General features: G+C 32.0%; 1 non-coding gene across 1 annotated transcript; it reads right to left on the reverse strand.

The window, feature by feature from the left end:
* Positions 1-7867: 7867 nt before the first annotated feature.
* On the reverse strand, positions 7868-7960 carry Trnay-gua (transfer RNA tyrosine (anticodon GUA)). The gene is made up of 2 exons: positions 7924-7960; positions 7868-7903 (listed from the first exon to the last, which is right to left on the reverse strand). It is a non-coding gene; the product is annotated as a tRNA-Tyr (tRNA).
* Between the last annotated feature and the right edge of the window lie 9812 nt (positions 7961-17772).

The raw sequence follows: 17772 nt of genomic DNA on the forward strand, positions 1-17772 counted from the left end.
TCAGAAGTTCAAGAGTAATCATCAATTTTTCGCTCAAATAATTCGAGCAAAAATTATAATTAAGAAAAACTGGATTTCAAAATATTCAAATATAGTCCTTTTGCCGCTATTCTTATGTCTGTATGCAAGATCAGGTCGATTAGATTTTTCAATGAGTATTTATATAATTTGATGCGAGGAAACCGATTTTGATATTCAAAAGTTCTACGGTGGTCCAGTTTTTTGTTATAAGCAATTTGATTGTTTAAACTTGAGTTACAAGAAAACTATAATTGATAGCTCTTTAATAATGACAAAATTGGCTTCCTTGCATCAAAATACACAAATAATGATGAAACGGAAGTTGGCCGACATCTGATAATTTTTGGATCTTTTTTAAAAAATAAATCATTAAAGAAAAAATATTTGAAAAAATTGCACCTATAGTTTTTTAAATTTTTTACATGTGCATATTTTTAGTTTTTTTTTTTTTTTGTAATTCTCCGGTAAAAAAAAAATCCGAAAATTTCCCATCGTCTGTTAACTTCTGGATCATAAAGAATGCGTGAATCATCTTTCGTCTATCTCTATTATTTATTAAGATATAGCGGCTCAAAAAATACAAACTTTTTGCCAGGCCCGTTCGGCTGTGGATGCGCGCGCAATTTTTGGCCAAACGGACCTGGCAAAAAGTTTGTATTTTTTGAGCCGCTATATCTTAATAAATAATAGAGATAGACGAAAGATGATTCAGGCATTACTTGTGTATTTTGATGCAAGAAAGCTAATTTTGTCATTATTGAAGAACTATCAATTATAGTTTTCTTGTAATTTAAGTTTAAACAGTTAAATTGTTTATAACAAAAAACTGGACCACCGTAGAACTTTTGAATTATCAAAATCGGTTTCCTCGCATCAAATTACATAAATACTCGTTGAAAAATCTAATCGACCTGATTTTTCATACAGCCATAAGAATAGCGGTGAAAGGACTAATAAAATGAAAACAAAAAACGTTTATAAGGGAGAGGGTAAAAGATGAAAATAATAAATATAATCTCTAGATATACTCTAAGAAATGTGAGTATTCAATAAGACCAAACTCGGTATATATTAAAAAAAAATAATAAATATTATTACTGTAATAAAATAAATTACCATAAATTCAGCCATCGCATATGCTGACCTCTGACCCTTAAAACGATCCATTAGTCCAAAGTCGTACGTTTACATAATTCGTCTTTGAACCTCGTCCTCATCAAGAGTAACATATATATGTATACATATTGCTCAGATACTTCCTCGTCATGCTAGACTCTTGTCCTCAAAGCTTGACTACTCACTCGTTCTCTACTCGTCTATTAAACGATATACACAGGAGCACATCTTTACCTCTACTCTACTCTACTCTATCAGCTCGAGGGCTTACTCATACTCATATATTTATTCAGTGGGTGGCTCGTGTTTCGAAACACGCGAACGGTATTAAACTTCATATTCAACCCGCTTGACAATTAAATTATAGCTAGACACCGACTTAAACCCAGTATATATAATATATTTATATATATATCAAAGCTGATAAATATTTTTTACCAAATGCTAATTATTAAATTATTTATAAATATTAATAACAATGATAAAAATAAGGGAGAGACTTGAAAGTTTTTCGCGCTTCAGACTTGGGTTCGAACCCCGGTGAGAACAAAATTTTGTCCTCCATGACCCAGGTCCCTGCTTCGGGAGGTCGCCACAGGGGGCCTGTACTCCACCAGATTTTCTAGGGTTTTCTAGGTCTGGTGAAGTTGTTTGCAAGCTCAATACAGGCATATGCAGTACAGTGTAATAAGACAACCCTCCCTGATTAAAAAACTGAATTCGACCGATTTAAAAATTTCAAATTCGTTTTAATTCAGTTTGATTCGGATTCAGAACCAGAAATTGGAGAATTATTTTCGAATTAATCAGAATTAAACCGAATAGAATTATTTAAATTCGTTTTAATTTGGACAAATTCTGATTTTCCTGCCGAATTAGACAGAATTAATTTTTAAGTTAGGTACTGAATTAACAGAATTTATCTGAATTAAATAGAATTAAAAATTCAATTCTGTTTAATTCGATCGAATTCAGTTTAATCAGGGCTAGCCGCAAAAGTAGGCAGGGTATTGCATTAAGAAAAGACAGGAAATAAAAAGGCGAGCTCCTTCTTCCCTCTTCAGTAGAAGGCAGAATAGAAAAAAGCAGGCAGAAAAAACCAATAAAGAATATTGCAGGTCTCTTACAGAGGCTGCAGACTAAAACCCTTTAATGATAATGATAATATAGATAAGGAAAAGAAATATAACATAAATATAAATAGATTGTTATCAAAAATTTTTAACAAGATATCACGTTTAATGTAATTCCGATTCGGTTGTTCATGAGATTTTAATGGTGACTCAATGACTTTTGTGTGTTTAATAGGATTACTATAAAGGGTTCATAGGGTGTGTGTGTGTGTGTGCAATAAAGTTAAGTGTGTGAAGTTGGATAGAAGGATGAGAAATAACGAGGCATGCGCTGTCACCTGGCATCCTAGTATAAATCAACGTGCCAGCTGCACGTGCCGTCGCTGCCGCTGGTTCAACTGGAAAAGATGCTCGCACTATATCTATATACTTTTAATATCATCGTATGAGATATTATCTTACTTCTTTCATCATTATCCGTATACCGCTACGACATCGATAACACATTCGTTTATTTTACCAAATTGAATGTGGATATGATATTATTAATTTATAACAAACGTACTTACTCGTACTTCTGCTCTTACTCTTTCCCTCAGTGCCGGATTGCAATCTATTCCATTTACGCACTTTCTTATGTGGACTTTTTAATAAAACTCACATCTTCATTCAAACGTATTTAATATACGGACAAAGTACGATCTTGTTATTATTGTTATTTTCATTTTAATAAGACATTAAATGGACATTATTGACGGCCATATGTTTTTCATCACCTTGCAAATAGAGACATTACTTTTTAATGCATTATTTATTAAAATGTATCTCTTATTATTTATTTTATAGTGAGAATTTTTTTTCCAACTGAAGTCACCAAATAATTATTTGGTATTAATATGACCCATTCTTGAAAAAACATCAAAAACAACACACAGAAAAAAAAATTCCCGGCTGAAAGTAATTATTTTTGATTCAAGAAAATTATTTTGGAAAACCTCGATTTTCTCAGATAAAGTAGAAATCTCTTCTGACCAAGACGAATTTTTTTCAATCGAGAGAAATTCACTTGGCTCAAGAAAACCTTGATTTGGTTCCCGAAAACGTTTGTCTTCCAAAACACTTTCTTAACTCAAGATAACTTTTTTTTCTGTGAAGAGAAAAACTTTAAAAAATAAAGAAATCTGCAAATTTTTATTTTCTGCGCGCGAAAATATTAAAAATATAAGAATTCAAACAAAATTTATCGTGACTCTAAATTTGAATAGTGAGTAAATCAATTTTCGTGAGAATTAAATTGTTAATGAAAATTCAAAAAAATTTTCTTTGCTACAGTAGACCTATTTTGCTCCTCTTTCTCTAATTAATAAAAACGCTGTCTACATAAAAGATTGGGGTGGGGAGGGGGGCAAAACGGAGAACTATAGGGACTCAAATACGTAAGAACTTTTTTTTTTTAATGATATTCAAATAGAAAAAAATTTCAGCTGCAATTAAACAAAATATTATCATTTTTTGAGGACAAAATGGGTATTCCTTAAAAAAAGGGAATAAATTTTTTCATAAAACAAAAGTCATTAACATTTTTCGACTTTCGATTTTTGAAAACGTTTAACAAAATAAATTCAAAATAATTGTCAATTATATTTACAAAAGTGATTTTTAAATATTTAAAAAACAAATTTTTTTTATAAAATTTCATACGTATCTCTTTTTGCCAAAAAAGAAAAAAATAATTGTACAGATTGTAATACTCATAAATTAAAATAACTACAACTCGATAATTTTTTCAAAAATGATTTTTTAAATTGAGTAATTGATAAAGACATGTAGCGTCGGTATAATTTATTACTTGTTCAAAAAACGATTAAAGTTAAATGACGGACAATTTTCAAATTAAATTAAAAAATAACATAAACAGAAAATAAAAATCATGAAGTAGCAACGAGTTTAACTTTACACTGTTAAGAAAACAACATAATGACCGACTTCAACTTGGGAATAATTTGCATCCAAACCCATCAAACTTCACGCTAATAACCAGGCATCCACTTCAAAACTTATTTTTCACGTCCAACATCTCGTTTGCGCGCCTCCCCAACTTTTTCACAACGAAAACTTGATTCTCATTGCATTATAATAATTAAAATCTTCAGGGGAAAAATTGCAAATATTGAAGCGACTGCACTTGGACACAATATATAATAGCGTATTAATATAAAAGGCCCGAGGTGTAGTTAACGACGCAAATTACAAGCTTTGCTTGCCCTTCCGGGAAGTGTAAGCAAATATTTTTATAAAGTTCGTCGATGTTCCGTGCAATTGCCAGACAAATATTATTATATTGCTCTATACTAGCTTGCACCTTTGTCACACACATGAGCACACATAACACATAGTATGTGCATTCAACACACAACACACAACACATCATTTGAGCCTGATATAAAAAGCAATTGAGTAGTTTATATTCCCGAAACATCGCTCGCCCGCAAAATTATAGGGGTAAAAAAAAATTTCGTCTCATTTGCGAGCTTATTATTTGCATTCACTATCACGACGATACAATTTCGAGGGTAAAAATTATGTAAAGAGAATATAATAACCCAGCAAGTGAAAACCACTGACCGCACATTAATGTCTTATCTTTCGTACTGGTTTTTATATTATTAAACTCGTTACATGTATACATACATATATATGATATATAGTTATATATCAAAAAGGTAATGTATATAAAAGTACTCTCTCTTGTACTTGATACATATTCCTGTCACCTTACGCGTGTTCAAACGTGACGGAAGTTCCACCCAGTTGAGTTTTATGGCGTTACCGCCCTACCGAGATAGCAAACGTCTATAAATTTATTAAAAGACATAATCGCGAGGCTCTAATATAAAAAATTACTTACATTACAAAATATTTATTCTCTAATAATAAGCCCGGGTGAAATGAGGTTGCAAAAATTATGCGCTTTTGTTGCCTGATTTCAAATATTTCTCACGCAGTAGCCAAATTTCGAGCAAAAAAATTTGATATTCAATACTAATTATGAGCATGCGCATTAGGGTGATTCAAAAAATAACGAGTTTGGTTTTTTTTCTCTCAAACAAGCTCAAAAGTGTCATTTAGATAAAAAAAGACGCCTGTGAAAATTAGAGCTCTTAATATTAACATGGAACAAATTTTTTTTGCGTCTTCTAATTTTTATAAGTAGCTAACGATGCGTCATAGGAATGATTGGCAGGCATAATTTTGTAGGTAATTGAATGCTCTACAAAAAAAGTTTCTTATCATTTTTTGATAAATCTATTTGTTCAAAAGTTATTTGAGGTTGAAGTCGCATTCATATTAAATTTCGAGATCTTTTTACTTTTCCGGCGAAACTATCAGACCTATTACAAAATATTATGGGACCTTTTTTGTAGACAATTTTATTTCCTACAAATTATATTCAATAAAGTTTTTCGAATTCCACATTGTTTTCTAGTTATTTTCGTTTGAATGTCAAGCTCATGAAAATAATAGTCTTCTGATCGATTTGAAGATCTTGACATTAAAATAAAAATAACTAGAAAACAATGCGGAATTCGAAAAAACTTTATTGAGAATAACTTCTAGAGGGTAAAATTGTCTACAAAAAAGGTCCTACGACATTTTTTGATAAGTCTGATAGTTTTGCTGATAAAGTAAAAAGATCTCAAAATTCAATATGAATGCGACTTCAACCTCAAATAACTTTTGAACAAATAGATTTATCAAAAAATGATAAGAAACTTTTTTTGTAGAACATTCAATTATCTACCAAAATATGCCTGCCAATCATTCATATGACGCATCGTTAGTTACTTATAAAAATTAGAAGACGCAAAAAAAATTTGTTCCATGTTATTCTTATGAAAAATAGAAAAGTGCAATAAATCAAACTTTTGAACCTGTTTGCGAGAAAAAAGACAAACTTGTTATTTTTTGAATCGCCCTAATGCGCATGGGAAAGTCTTCAAAAAATTTTATCGCAGTTCAAATAATAATTCAGCGGATGGTTTTTTTTTCAAAACCTTCTTTATGAGCGTTGGAAAAATCAATTGATTGATCGTGTTTATCAAGTGAATGAGGTATGTCAATAGCATTAGCGTACATGTATAGTACAGCCGTCGTTACTGGAGGATATGAAGCACATTTATGTATACGAAATAAGCCAACAAAGTTCGATGGAAGATAATGCCGCATGCAAATGCACCAGCCTATGGCTACGGCTACAGTATAAGAGAGTTAAATATATATATTTAAATATATATGTATATATAGAAGTAGTAAACATCAGAACTGCGATCGCCCGACGGACATCATCGGACAAATGATTATTGACTCGTCGATAATATCGAACTTGCTCGAGGTGCATTCGCCAGAGCTTCTGTTTCAAATTTACATTATGCATTATCCTCGTTGATCTGGAGCAAGGTTTTACACCATTAATGTTCTTTCAATTACTATCCTAATATTTTCCCTTTTAAATATTCAAAATAATTACTCATTTCTGCGAATCATTACTTTTTTTCTCTTAAATTTTTTCGGCCACACGCTTTCATATTTGACACAATAGAGTTTCATAAATAAATAATAATAATAATAAAAAAAAAAATAGTTGGCTACCACGTTTCAGAATTTCATTATGCCGAGACCGGGCGTGGTCCTCAGGCCTCACGCACCGACAATAACTTTGTAAACTCGCATAAACCAGCCGCAACGTCTTACTTAATGAGCGGCTTGATTACCCCCACTGTGCAGCCAGTATGGGACGAGTACTAAAGGGCCTCCCTTAACGCCAAACGCGTTATTTAGCGATGGATTTACGAGCGAAGATTGCGCGTAAATGAACGCACATGCCATATAAAGTCCTTTGCCAGCGGTTTCGTATCGCGGTGACTATTATCGCACTTTCCGCTTCGTACTCCGATCCACTGATAGCCATTTTTTTATTCATTGTTACCTTTTTTATGTTTATGCCCATGCCGCATATTTTTCACCGAGATTGCATATAAATGAGGCTCGGCCTCACGGGATTTTTATAAATTTCGTGATGCTGGGCCGGGCTATATATCATTTTCTTTATGATGATTGTCTTGGTCATATTCACGTCGGTCATAAATATCAATATTATGTTTTAAACCCGTCTGGCACAGATCCAGTGCCCATTGATGCTCCCAGAATCTAAAACTAAACGACGACACAAGATAACGCGTTACAATTTTTTAACGGACAATAAACGTCCCGGGCATGAACTCTATAGTAAAATTATAAATTTCTTACTTAAATTTAAAACTTTAATTAAAATACTCAACTTAACCCTTTGTTTTAAATTATTCGTCTTAATTATATTTTAAAATAATGCGTGTCGAGTTAAAAAGATCAGCTAATAAATAAAACAAAACTCCGACGTCTGAATGCTGTCTTATCGAAAATAAAGTAACCTTATGATCTTTAATATCGTGCGATAATTACAGCATTTGTTTGAATTAATTTTTAAAAAATATGTTCAGTGTGACGTTAATTAAGTGAAAAAGTGAAAGCTGATTTAATTGATAACGAGTAAATTAAAAAATGTTAAAATAATTTAATTAATTTTTTAGTTAAAAACAATTTTTAAAATTTAAAAAAATTCCTTCGAGCCGGATTTGAACCAGCGACCTATGGATTTCTCTTTTTGCCAATTCAACTACAGTCCACCGCTCTACCAACTGAGCTATCGAAGGCTGTTGTAATTAACAAAAAATTAATTTTATATAACCCAACACGCTGATAAATTATTTATGAATCACCCCAGCATTAATTACTGGACCGGGTTTGATAGTGTGGGTATCGAGGATAGAATTAAATAAACATGTGTAAGTAGAAATAAAAGTTTAGCTTAGAGCAGATGTATCAGCGATACATTCCGCAGATCGTTGGCGGAACCAACGAGCCGCTTAATGCTCGCGTAACTCGGGATTAAAGTCCATTATGCACGTAGGTAACAAATGCGCAGGTTACTCTCATCATTTTGCTGATAACTCGAGCGACGAATTTGCTGGCAAAGTTATTACCCTAGTACCCGTACCTGAAGAATTAAAGGAGAAGAGAGAAAGAGAAAAGTTTATGATGTCGACTGGGCGAACGATTTGCAAGCCATTGCTTCAACTAATTACCGACAGAATTCTTAACATTTTATTGCTCATTTAAGTGCATTTTATACAATTAAACAGGTTGCGCAATACGAGTCTGATATATTTGCATGAAATTTTTTCTTTATCAATAAGTCATATTTACATTTTTAAGGCAAATATATTCAACGTGTTTTCTCTTCAACTTGGATATGATACTCATTAATATACTTAAACTTATATTTTTATTTAAAAAAAAAAAAATTTTTTTTTTTACTCGTTTTTAATTCCACTTGACATTCGTTATTTTTCACGACACACGCGTCTCTGATAATAATCAATATCGAGCACTATAAGTACCTTGTAATTACAGGCCCGAGCTGAAAAGGATGAGAGATGGAATTAAAAGGTGGGGCCTTCTTATAAACCGGCAGATGCATCATATATATATTTATAACATATGACTACGATATAGATGGAGAAGAGGTTGAAAAATGTTTTAATAAAAAGGAAAAATAAATAACGAAAAAATGACACGATAACCCAAAAAATGAATACATATATTTATATATATATTTTTTTTGAAGCTCACTTGGAAAAATGTTAATTTAAAGTATTTAAAAACTCCTCTTCAAGTTTCAATTCAATCAAAAATTTTCTAGAGGTCGCTTGGAATTTTTTGAAATTTTGAAAATGATCGAAAATTCATTTTTTTTTTGTTCAAAATCTCTGTTTTCTCTCCGGTTCAAATTTTTCTGGGTCAGAGAGAAATTTTGAGTCAAAATTTGAACACTAAAAAGTCACTAAATATTTTTGAAAATAAATTTATCAAATTCTTCGCTTCAAGTATTAATATTTTGACTCAAAATTCGAGTATGTTTCTCTATGACCCAAAAAAAATTGAACTAGAGAAAAATAAAAGATTTAAAAAAAAATAAAAAAATTGATTTTCGTTGATTTTCAAAATTTTCTTAATTCTTGAGCGACCTCTAAAAAATTTTGATTGATATTTAGTGACCTTTTAGTATTCATATTTTGACTCAAAATTTCTCTCTGACCCAGAAAAATTCGAACTACAAAAAAAACGAAGATTTTGAACAAAAAAAAAAAATTGAATTTTGGACAATTTTCAAAATTTCCAAAATTCTTGAGCGACCTCTAGAAAATTTTGATTGATCTAAAACTTAAAGACGATTCTTGAATTCCACCAAACTAAAATTTTTGCATGTGAGCTTCAAAACAAAAATAAAAATAATAAATACACACACGGCTTAGTGCGTCTCTCGGTCATTATTAAGATTTACTGGGTCTCTTTCCCCACACAAAATATAACTCAGCCCGAGCGCGATCCGCTGACCTCCGTTCGGCAGAGTAACCCTTTTTAAGATAAATATATCCTCCGGGGCGTCGATTAATCATCCTCGTCATTCCGAAAGCGTGGCCGCATCTCGACATTTATAAATCGCTTGTATTAATTGAGTCGTCGGGCATGAGGTGTAAAACAAATTCACCATAATGATAATATATATAATATAATAATATTTAATCTACTCGCTTATGTTCCATACTTTGTCATGTTATTTTTTGATTACTGATTTTTATTAATTGCCCGCTCGATCTCCCCAGTCGAGGGCATTATTATTATTATTATTATTTTAATCTCAATGCAAATAGCATAAATTAATATCGCCATGACACAGCAGATTGTTAATATGACCCTCTATTTTAAAAGATTAGCCTTACGGAGGTGATTGTGTAGGTGAGATGGGCATTGCAGTCATTATATATATAAATGGAAGAAAGGCATTAAGATTATAAGGGGACTGAGTGTGCCTTAAGTCTCAACTCGGACCCTACTCGCAGAAACACACGATCCTAATTGTTATGACTCTGCGGAGCAATAACTGGATGGTTTATGACCGCGTTATCCACTCCATAACCACCTCAGGCATGACAATTGTTATGTTTCTCCAAGAGAAACCTCCACTATAATGCCCTCACTAAATATTATTTCAATTGATCTTATCGCTTATAATTATTACTGTCATTATATTTCATTTATTTATTGTCATACATTTACTAAAAATACTCTGCACCTTCAGGACTTGAATTTAATTTTTTAAAACCTAAATTACTGTTTTTTAGTCATCAGTTTATTTTTGCAAATTAAAAATATAGATTTTGGCGACTTCAGGTGTAGGACATCCGCGATAATTACCTTGTAGTTTACAAGGATAAGTAAAAATAAACTGGCTCGCGCCATTAACAAAAAACACGCGGAATACGCAGGTGCATATGTCTCTTTCACGTTTATAAGAAACGCATACTTGGATATATACGTATATATGTATATCTTTTAAACTATCCTCATAAAACATTTATTTTATAACATAGAAATAATTACACCGAGCATATAAATAACAAAAATGGAAAGGCGGACGTGCAAAGTGAGCAAAAAGTATCAAGTACGAGAACACAAGTAGTCAATTTAATTGTGAGCATATTCGTAATCCGTAACATGTTATATTTACATTCCTTCAATCCTCTTTCTTTTGTAATATCCCCTCAAGTACTGTACCGTTAATATTGTATTGTATATATATATAGATATGTATGTAATTCTATTACTTAGTATAAAAATTGCCCAGGAAAGATGAACAGGCACGTGCAATAATTTTATAATTTCTGGAATGCAAGAGGAAAAATATTTTTCTACATACTCGGGTTGTTTTAATATTTTTATTGCCTTATTTTGTTTAGTTTAATCAGAATATACGCTTTGGTACGGATAAAAAAGTGGTATATCTAATGAAATTTATATAAATAAAAAGTATATTGTATAAATATTTGTGTGTATGAGTGTGGAGGTAAAAAGAGATAATAAGGAAAGGCGAGTTAACGCTCAGCACGAGCCAGTCTCGGATCCTTCGCACCCCGGGGATGACGTACGGGTCTGACGCAGCGTGTGGCGCTCCCTTTTTTTTCATCCCCCGGGTCGTTGCTGCTGGCAGAATCTACTACTACATTATATTCCTTTATTGGTAAGATTCTGTCTAAGTAACTCCAAACGTACCGCCGCCGCCACGTATAAATATTTGAATTACAATCCGCGCCGCTCATAAAAACGTCGTCACTCTAACGGATCTCGGTTTTTAAATAATGAAAAAAAAAAAAAAGACTGATATGATACGAACAACAAGTTGGATATTTATAAAAGAAACAAGAAGAACAAGATAAAGGAGACTATCATATGATATTATATTTTTTTTTTTCGTCCTATGTAAGATTCTCGTGTGTTTTATTGCGGCTCCTTTCACACCATCTTCGCAGTATACGCTCGTAATTATTTGTCACAGAGGGATTCAAATTGGAAATACGATCCCGACGATTCGAGACGAGTTTTCAGAAACAAAACAAAAAAAATTGTTTTAATAAAATAAAAACAAAAATTAATGAAATTTGAATTTTGATTAAAAATTTTTTTTTAAATCCATAGAGAAAAATTGAGATGAAAAATGTACTAATTTTTGTTATGCTGTCGAAAAAACTTGAAACAGGAAGTTGAGTCACCAAAAAATTATTATATTTTACACCTAAAACTTACTGATAAATTGTAATTTAAATTATTTGTCTAAATTAGGAATTATACCCAGAAAAAAAAAATCTCGACTGAAGGTAAATATTTTTGATTCAAGATAATTTTTTTGGAGACCAACTAAATTTTGTCAGATAAAGTAGAAATCTTCTCCGACCAAGACGAATTTTTTTTAACCAAGACAAATTCTCTTGGCTCAAGAAAATCTTGACTTGGTTCCCGAAAACGTTTGTCTTAAAAAATATTTTCTTGACCCAAGATAACTTTTTTTTCTGTGTAATAGAAAATAAAAAATTTTTAGGCTCACAAAAATAATTATAGTGCAGCATGATAATTTTTTGACAAGTTTAGTTGACAGCATAATAAAAATTCATACATTTTTTGTCTCCATTTTTCTCCGTCAAAATTATTTTTGGCACAATTATTAAATTTCCAATTTCATTAAAACTTTCGTTTAAGTCGTCGATCAATCTTCATCATCAAAGTCTCGTTAGCTTCCTTAATCGAACAATTGGGCTCAAGTGCAAGTATGTATGTATATATAAGTTTGAACATGTATTGATCACACATATAAGATAGTTTTTGTCGATTCCCTTACGTTCCTTCTTCGCGTTTGTAAAAATCGGAATACAAAGTAGAGGAAAAAAATGCCTCGGGCATTTTGATCGAAGCGATTATATACGAAGCTTATTATCCAAGAGCCAATTTGCGATCGAATCCAACAGTATATATACATAACACCACATATATATATATATATATATAACAGACAGAGCTGCGTCTCGTCGCGATAAGACGCCTCTAGACTTGAGTACTCTTCTGCTGGGCGATGATTGTCACGATGGCTTTGCTAAATGTCATTAAGATTCAACGGTTAAACTAGAGCGGAGTTTAAACAAACCGGAAGTGCTTTACTCATTAACCGAAACACGTCGGATCGTTTGCGATAAACGCGTCCGCCGCTCTTTTCTTTCCCTCTGATGCGTGCCCGTCATGTAGTACTTACACATATACTTGTACTTAATAACTCATCCCTTTACTTTACTTTATTTTATATTATAAATTTATAAACATAATGATACCGCGGTCATTTTTTTTTACTGCAGACGCGTATTACTCACAGCGACACATACAAGATTATATATATCTTATACATGATAAAATACACACGATGGAGAAAAGAGAATAAAGTGCAGAAGCCAAACGGAGACTTCTTGGGCGCCACCTGCCGTCTGCACCTTCCGACGCCTCACTTTTTGCTCAGATCCTTCCGTTCTGAGAAAATTACGGTCCTCGGGCAAACATTTTCTTCGCGCGACATTATACCCACAACCACTTAGTACCTTGTGTGTATCATTCGCGACGACAACTAATACCCATCACTTTAATTCTGAAAAAAATCCCTCGCGAAATTGCTGAGAAACGTCTAATTTTTTTTTTAAACAATAAAAATATTTTAGTTGCAGTAAAAAATTTTTTTAAATTTGTTACAAAAAAACAAGTACACTGTAACAAATTAGGGGAGTGAACGCGGAGTAAATCTGGAGGGGGTGACTGTTTATTTATTTAATCCCCTCGGAGTGAAATTCACTACACTGGAAAAATTGGGAGTGAATTCGGAGTGATTGCGGGTTTTATTTAAATCCAAATTTACTCCGTCACTCGAAGTTTCGGAGTTTTCTTTAAAAATCACTCCCCATACGGAGTAAATACGAAGTTTGTCTTTTCAGCAGAGTAATTTTAGAGTGGTCTGGATTTTATTTAATTCCGCATTCACTCCAATTCGGAGTAAATTTCACTCCGAGGAAATTAAATAAATAAACGGTCACCCGCTTCCCATTTACTCCGAATTCATTCAGGATTTACTCCGCAAATTTTTTACAGCGTACGAGGGGGAGTTTAATTTAATATTGAAACTCCCGGTTAGAATGAAATTCACTTCTAAAAAGAGTTTATTTTAATATTAAAACTCCGAATCGGAGTGAATGCAGATTTAAATGAAATCCAGACTCCGAAGTCTCTCCGCTAAAAAAATAAACTCCTTATTTACTCCGTACGCGGAGTAATTTTTTTTTAAACTCCGAGTGAATTCGGATTTAATTAAAATCCGAACTCAGTCCAAATTTTTTGTAGCAGAATTAAAAAAAATGAATAAAAAAAAAAATGGAGTAACTAAAGGGAAAGTTACAAGAAAGAAAAAAAAGTGAGTTAACTTAAAATTGGATATAATTGAACCGGGGCCACGAGATTCCGATACAACGAAACCAGTTCGTCTACATCGCACGCGTCCTTCTTTTATAACACACACACGGCACATCTCCGAAGGATTTCGCAGATCCCAGTCGCGTGTTATACGCACTCGTACGCACTTTTGTTGACCGGACTGCAGTTAACAATCGTTAAGATAAATCTAATAATAAATTATAGACGTTTAATAATATTTAAATTTATAATAAGTATGTACTTAATTAAAGATATAATCAAATAAAAAAAATTAAAATTTAGTGATATGAATGTGTTTTCTGTAAATTGTGTCATTCGTGTTAGTAATGACGGTAAAGAAATAAAAAAATAAATATATATAAAAGTAAAGTGAGAATTCGTCTGGGCTGCATTCGTGATGCAAATATCGCTCTGATTAATTCTGTCATTTATTGTCCATTTAAAAAACACACAGACCGTATAGCTCTTAATGTACAAACAGATTTCTTTGTTCTCTATTATTTCCGGTGCAATATGCTAAAATTTTTAAGTACACATATATATAATAAATGTGTGTATAAATACTTAAAAGAATAATAATAAGGAAAAAAATAACATAAAAGGGGAAAAAATTGCCGGTAAACGATAAGACGATGCAGATTTTTCATGGCGCTATATTATATTTGAATTGGAAATATACCGACGGTGACTTCCGTCGAATTCTCGTGAGAAAAAAAAATATAATTTAATTCAATATTATTTTTAAAATGATGCATTTTAAACTTGTTAACATTAACACATATAAGCATTAACATAAACTTTATTATGCGTGCAAATATTTCTTTATAACCCATAAATCAACCTTACAATTATTATTTATTTTCTCATTAATAAATATAATTAATTGGCACAACCCAGCCGCGGTAATTAATTATCGACGTTTAATTAATAAATTCGAATTTTGAAAAAAAAATAATTTTGTTGTCAAGTAAAATAAAAAATTTTTGAGCAACATGGAGTAAAAATAAAAAAAGTCTAGTGTATGGAATGATCTGATGCTTGCCTTGGACTCGCGAATTCCTCATATAATAAATATGCCTTTGATATATTTAATGTCTCGAGCGTCAAAAGGTAAAAATTTACGTACGCTATTATGCATGCAGACGGATGAAAAAATTAATAAAAAAAAGTCATTGAAGTTGATGCTATAAGTGCACACACAAAGCGTACACATAAAACGATCGAACCCGGCAGTTAAGTGCACGCGGCCGCTATTTTATTTCATTTGTCTGTTGGTCGATCCGCGTTCCTATCATTTTGCGGTCGCGTATACAACCGTGACTTACTAACTCAAACTAGCATCTCACGTATATATACATATATCCTTAAGAATAAGAGTATATATGACTCACAATAACATACGGAAATATTTGCTCCAATCCTTATTGGGCTCTCGGTACGAGAAACAAAAATTACCCAATAAAAATAAAGCTACCTGTAATTCATGTAATTACAATTCAATGGGTTAAAAAAATTAAATTCTTGGCGGAAAAAAACTAGCCCGGAAATCTTTTCCTGGTGTAGTACTCAAAGAGTGACTTAAATGCCGCAAATCCCCCCGGAAGTTTGAAAAAAGAAGGCGGGATTATTTCTGCTACACCCTCCCTTAGTTTGTATTCTTGCAATTTGGCTCGAAACATGGATACTTTTTTTTTTTTATTTATTTGTTATGTTTTTAAACTCTCACGTGAGACAAACAAACCACTGGTAGTATTGATCTTTCGAAAGTTTCAATTATTTATAATGTAAATTTTAAAATTACTACCATCTGCACTTTTCACTTTATAATTTAAAAAAAAAAACTATATAAACATATCGACAAAACATGAAAGAAAGGCTTTTACCGTCAAACCGCAAGTGAAAATGTTTCGGACAACAAAACACAATAATTTTTTTTTTACCGTCTAACAATAAAAAAAAACGCACATACGCAATTGTAATAATAGTAAAAAAATATAATAAAATAAAACATTGAAATGTTTTTTTTTCCGGTATGTACTTCCGGTACATTTATTAATAATCTCTCGGCGCTTTATAAATTGCGCTCGATTATTTCGCATTTGCCGCGACTGAGAGAAAGAGAACGAGAGTGAGAGTGAGACAGAAAAGGAGAAATAACGCGAGTTAAAATAAAATAAAAATAATATAATAAAAAACATAAGCTGAGATCGGTGCGCTAGGTCACGTTGATCCCTATCGTCATTTTAATAACCGGTTATACGCCCACAACGAATGCATTTCAGACGACATAAACGCCCGTAAGATAGTCAGCTTGTGATAGGCCGTCTGCTTGCACGGCTCGACGGCTTTATACAGCCGCATCCTTTACATATAGACCCGCGAAGTGCATCATTTTTATCTCTATTTCCTTTCTATTAATTGCCAAACGTAAATTCAATCCAATTAAATGTAATAATTATGATTTTTATCCCGTTCAATAACCCCCTGCCCCTGTTTACTCATTCCCAATTACGCCCTGTAATTATGCATTTTTAATTATTTTTACCTCAAATAAAATTACAATTATTAATAAACTATCAACTAGTCTGGTAATTAACTTTGTTAATTTAGTAATTTAGGTCATGATTGGATAACACTGATTATATATAGGCTTATTTATCCATTTAATGACGCTTCATGTACGCACGGGATATAATTACCTGCAGGCCGATCAAACTGTCAAGACGGACAAACTTTGATTATGTGGATAGACTTTCAATATTATGCTTATATTATAAACTGTTTACTGAACTTTACTTAAACTCCAGCCAACTATGACTATACCTCATATGCTAACTATTTATATGTACGTCGACTGAACGTCATAAGCTGATCTAGAAGACGTAGAGGAAATTTTTATTGAAATTTAAATTTTGCCACTACCGTTTAATTTTGTCCTTGACTACTCGTTATAGGGGAGGGAGGGGCAAAAGGGGATACTTAAGGAAATACCAAGTTTTCGAGGACTCAAATACGTTAAATCTTTTTTTTTTTTAATGATATCCAAAGTAAATAGAAGAAATTTTCAGTTACCGTTGAAAAAAAAAATTTTTCATTTCTGCGGGCAAAGTGGGGTACCCCCTAAAAAAGGTAAAAAAAAAAAATTTCTGGATTTTAAACGAATTTGATTAAGTTTAATTTTTTTGTAAGTAATTTACATAAAGAAAAATTATATTTTACATGTTTATTGGATTCTAAAGAAGAAAAAAAAATTTTTAATAGTTTTTATCATAAAACAAACGTCATTAATATTTTTCAACTGACAATTGATTTTTGAAAAAGTTTACCTAAAAAAATTCAAAGTAACGCTTACTTATATTTACAGAAGTGATTTTGGAATGTTTAAAAACCATTTAAAATATAAAATTTTTTTTTATCAAATTTTGGAGGTACCCCGTTTTGCCTACCCTACCCCCTTTTGCCCCCCCCCCCCCCTTCCCCTAAGCCTGTTTTATTTTATATCATTTTAAACGTCATATTAACGTTTTATTACGAGCCGTTGTCTCGCGAAATACAGATAGTAAATTTTCATCATTTATTTGTTAATTTTGACTCAATAACTGCCGTT

The sequence above is a fragment of the Microplitis mediator genome, chromosome 4 (assembly GCF_029852145.1).
Source record: "Microplitis mediator isolate UGA2020A chromosome 4, iyMicMedi2.1, whole genome shotgun sequence".
NCBI lineage: Eukaryota > Metazoa > Arthropoda > Insecta > Hymenoptera > Braconidae > Microplitis > Microplitis mediator.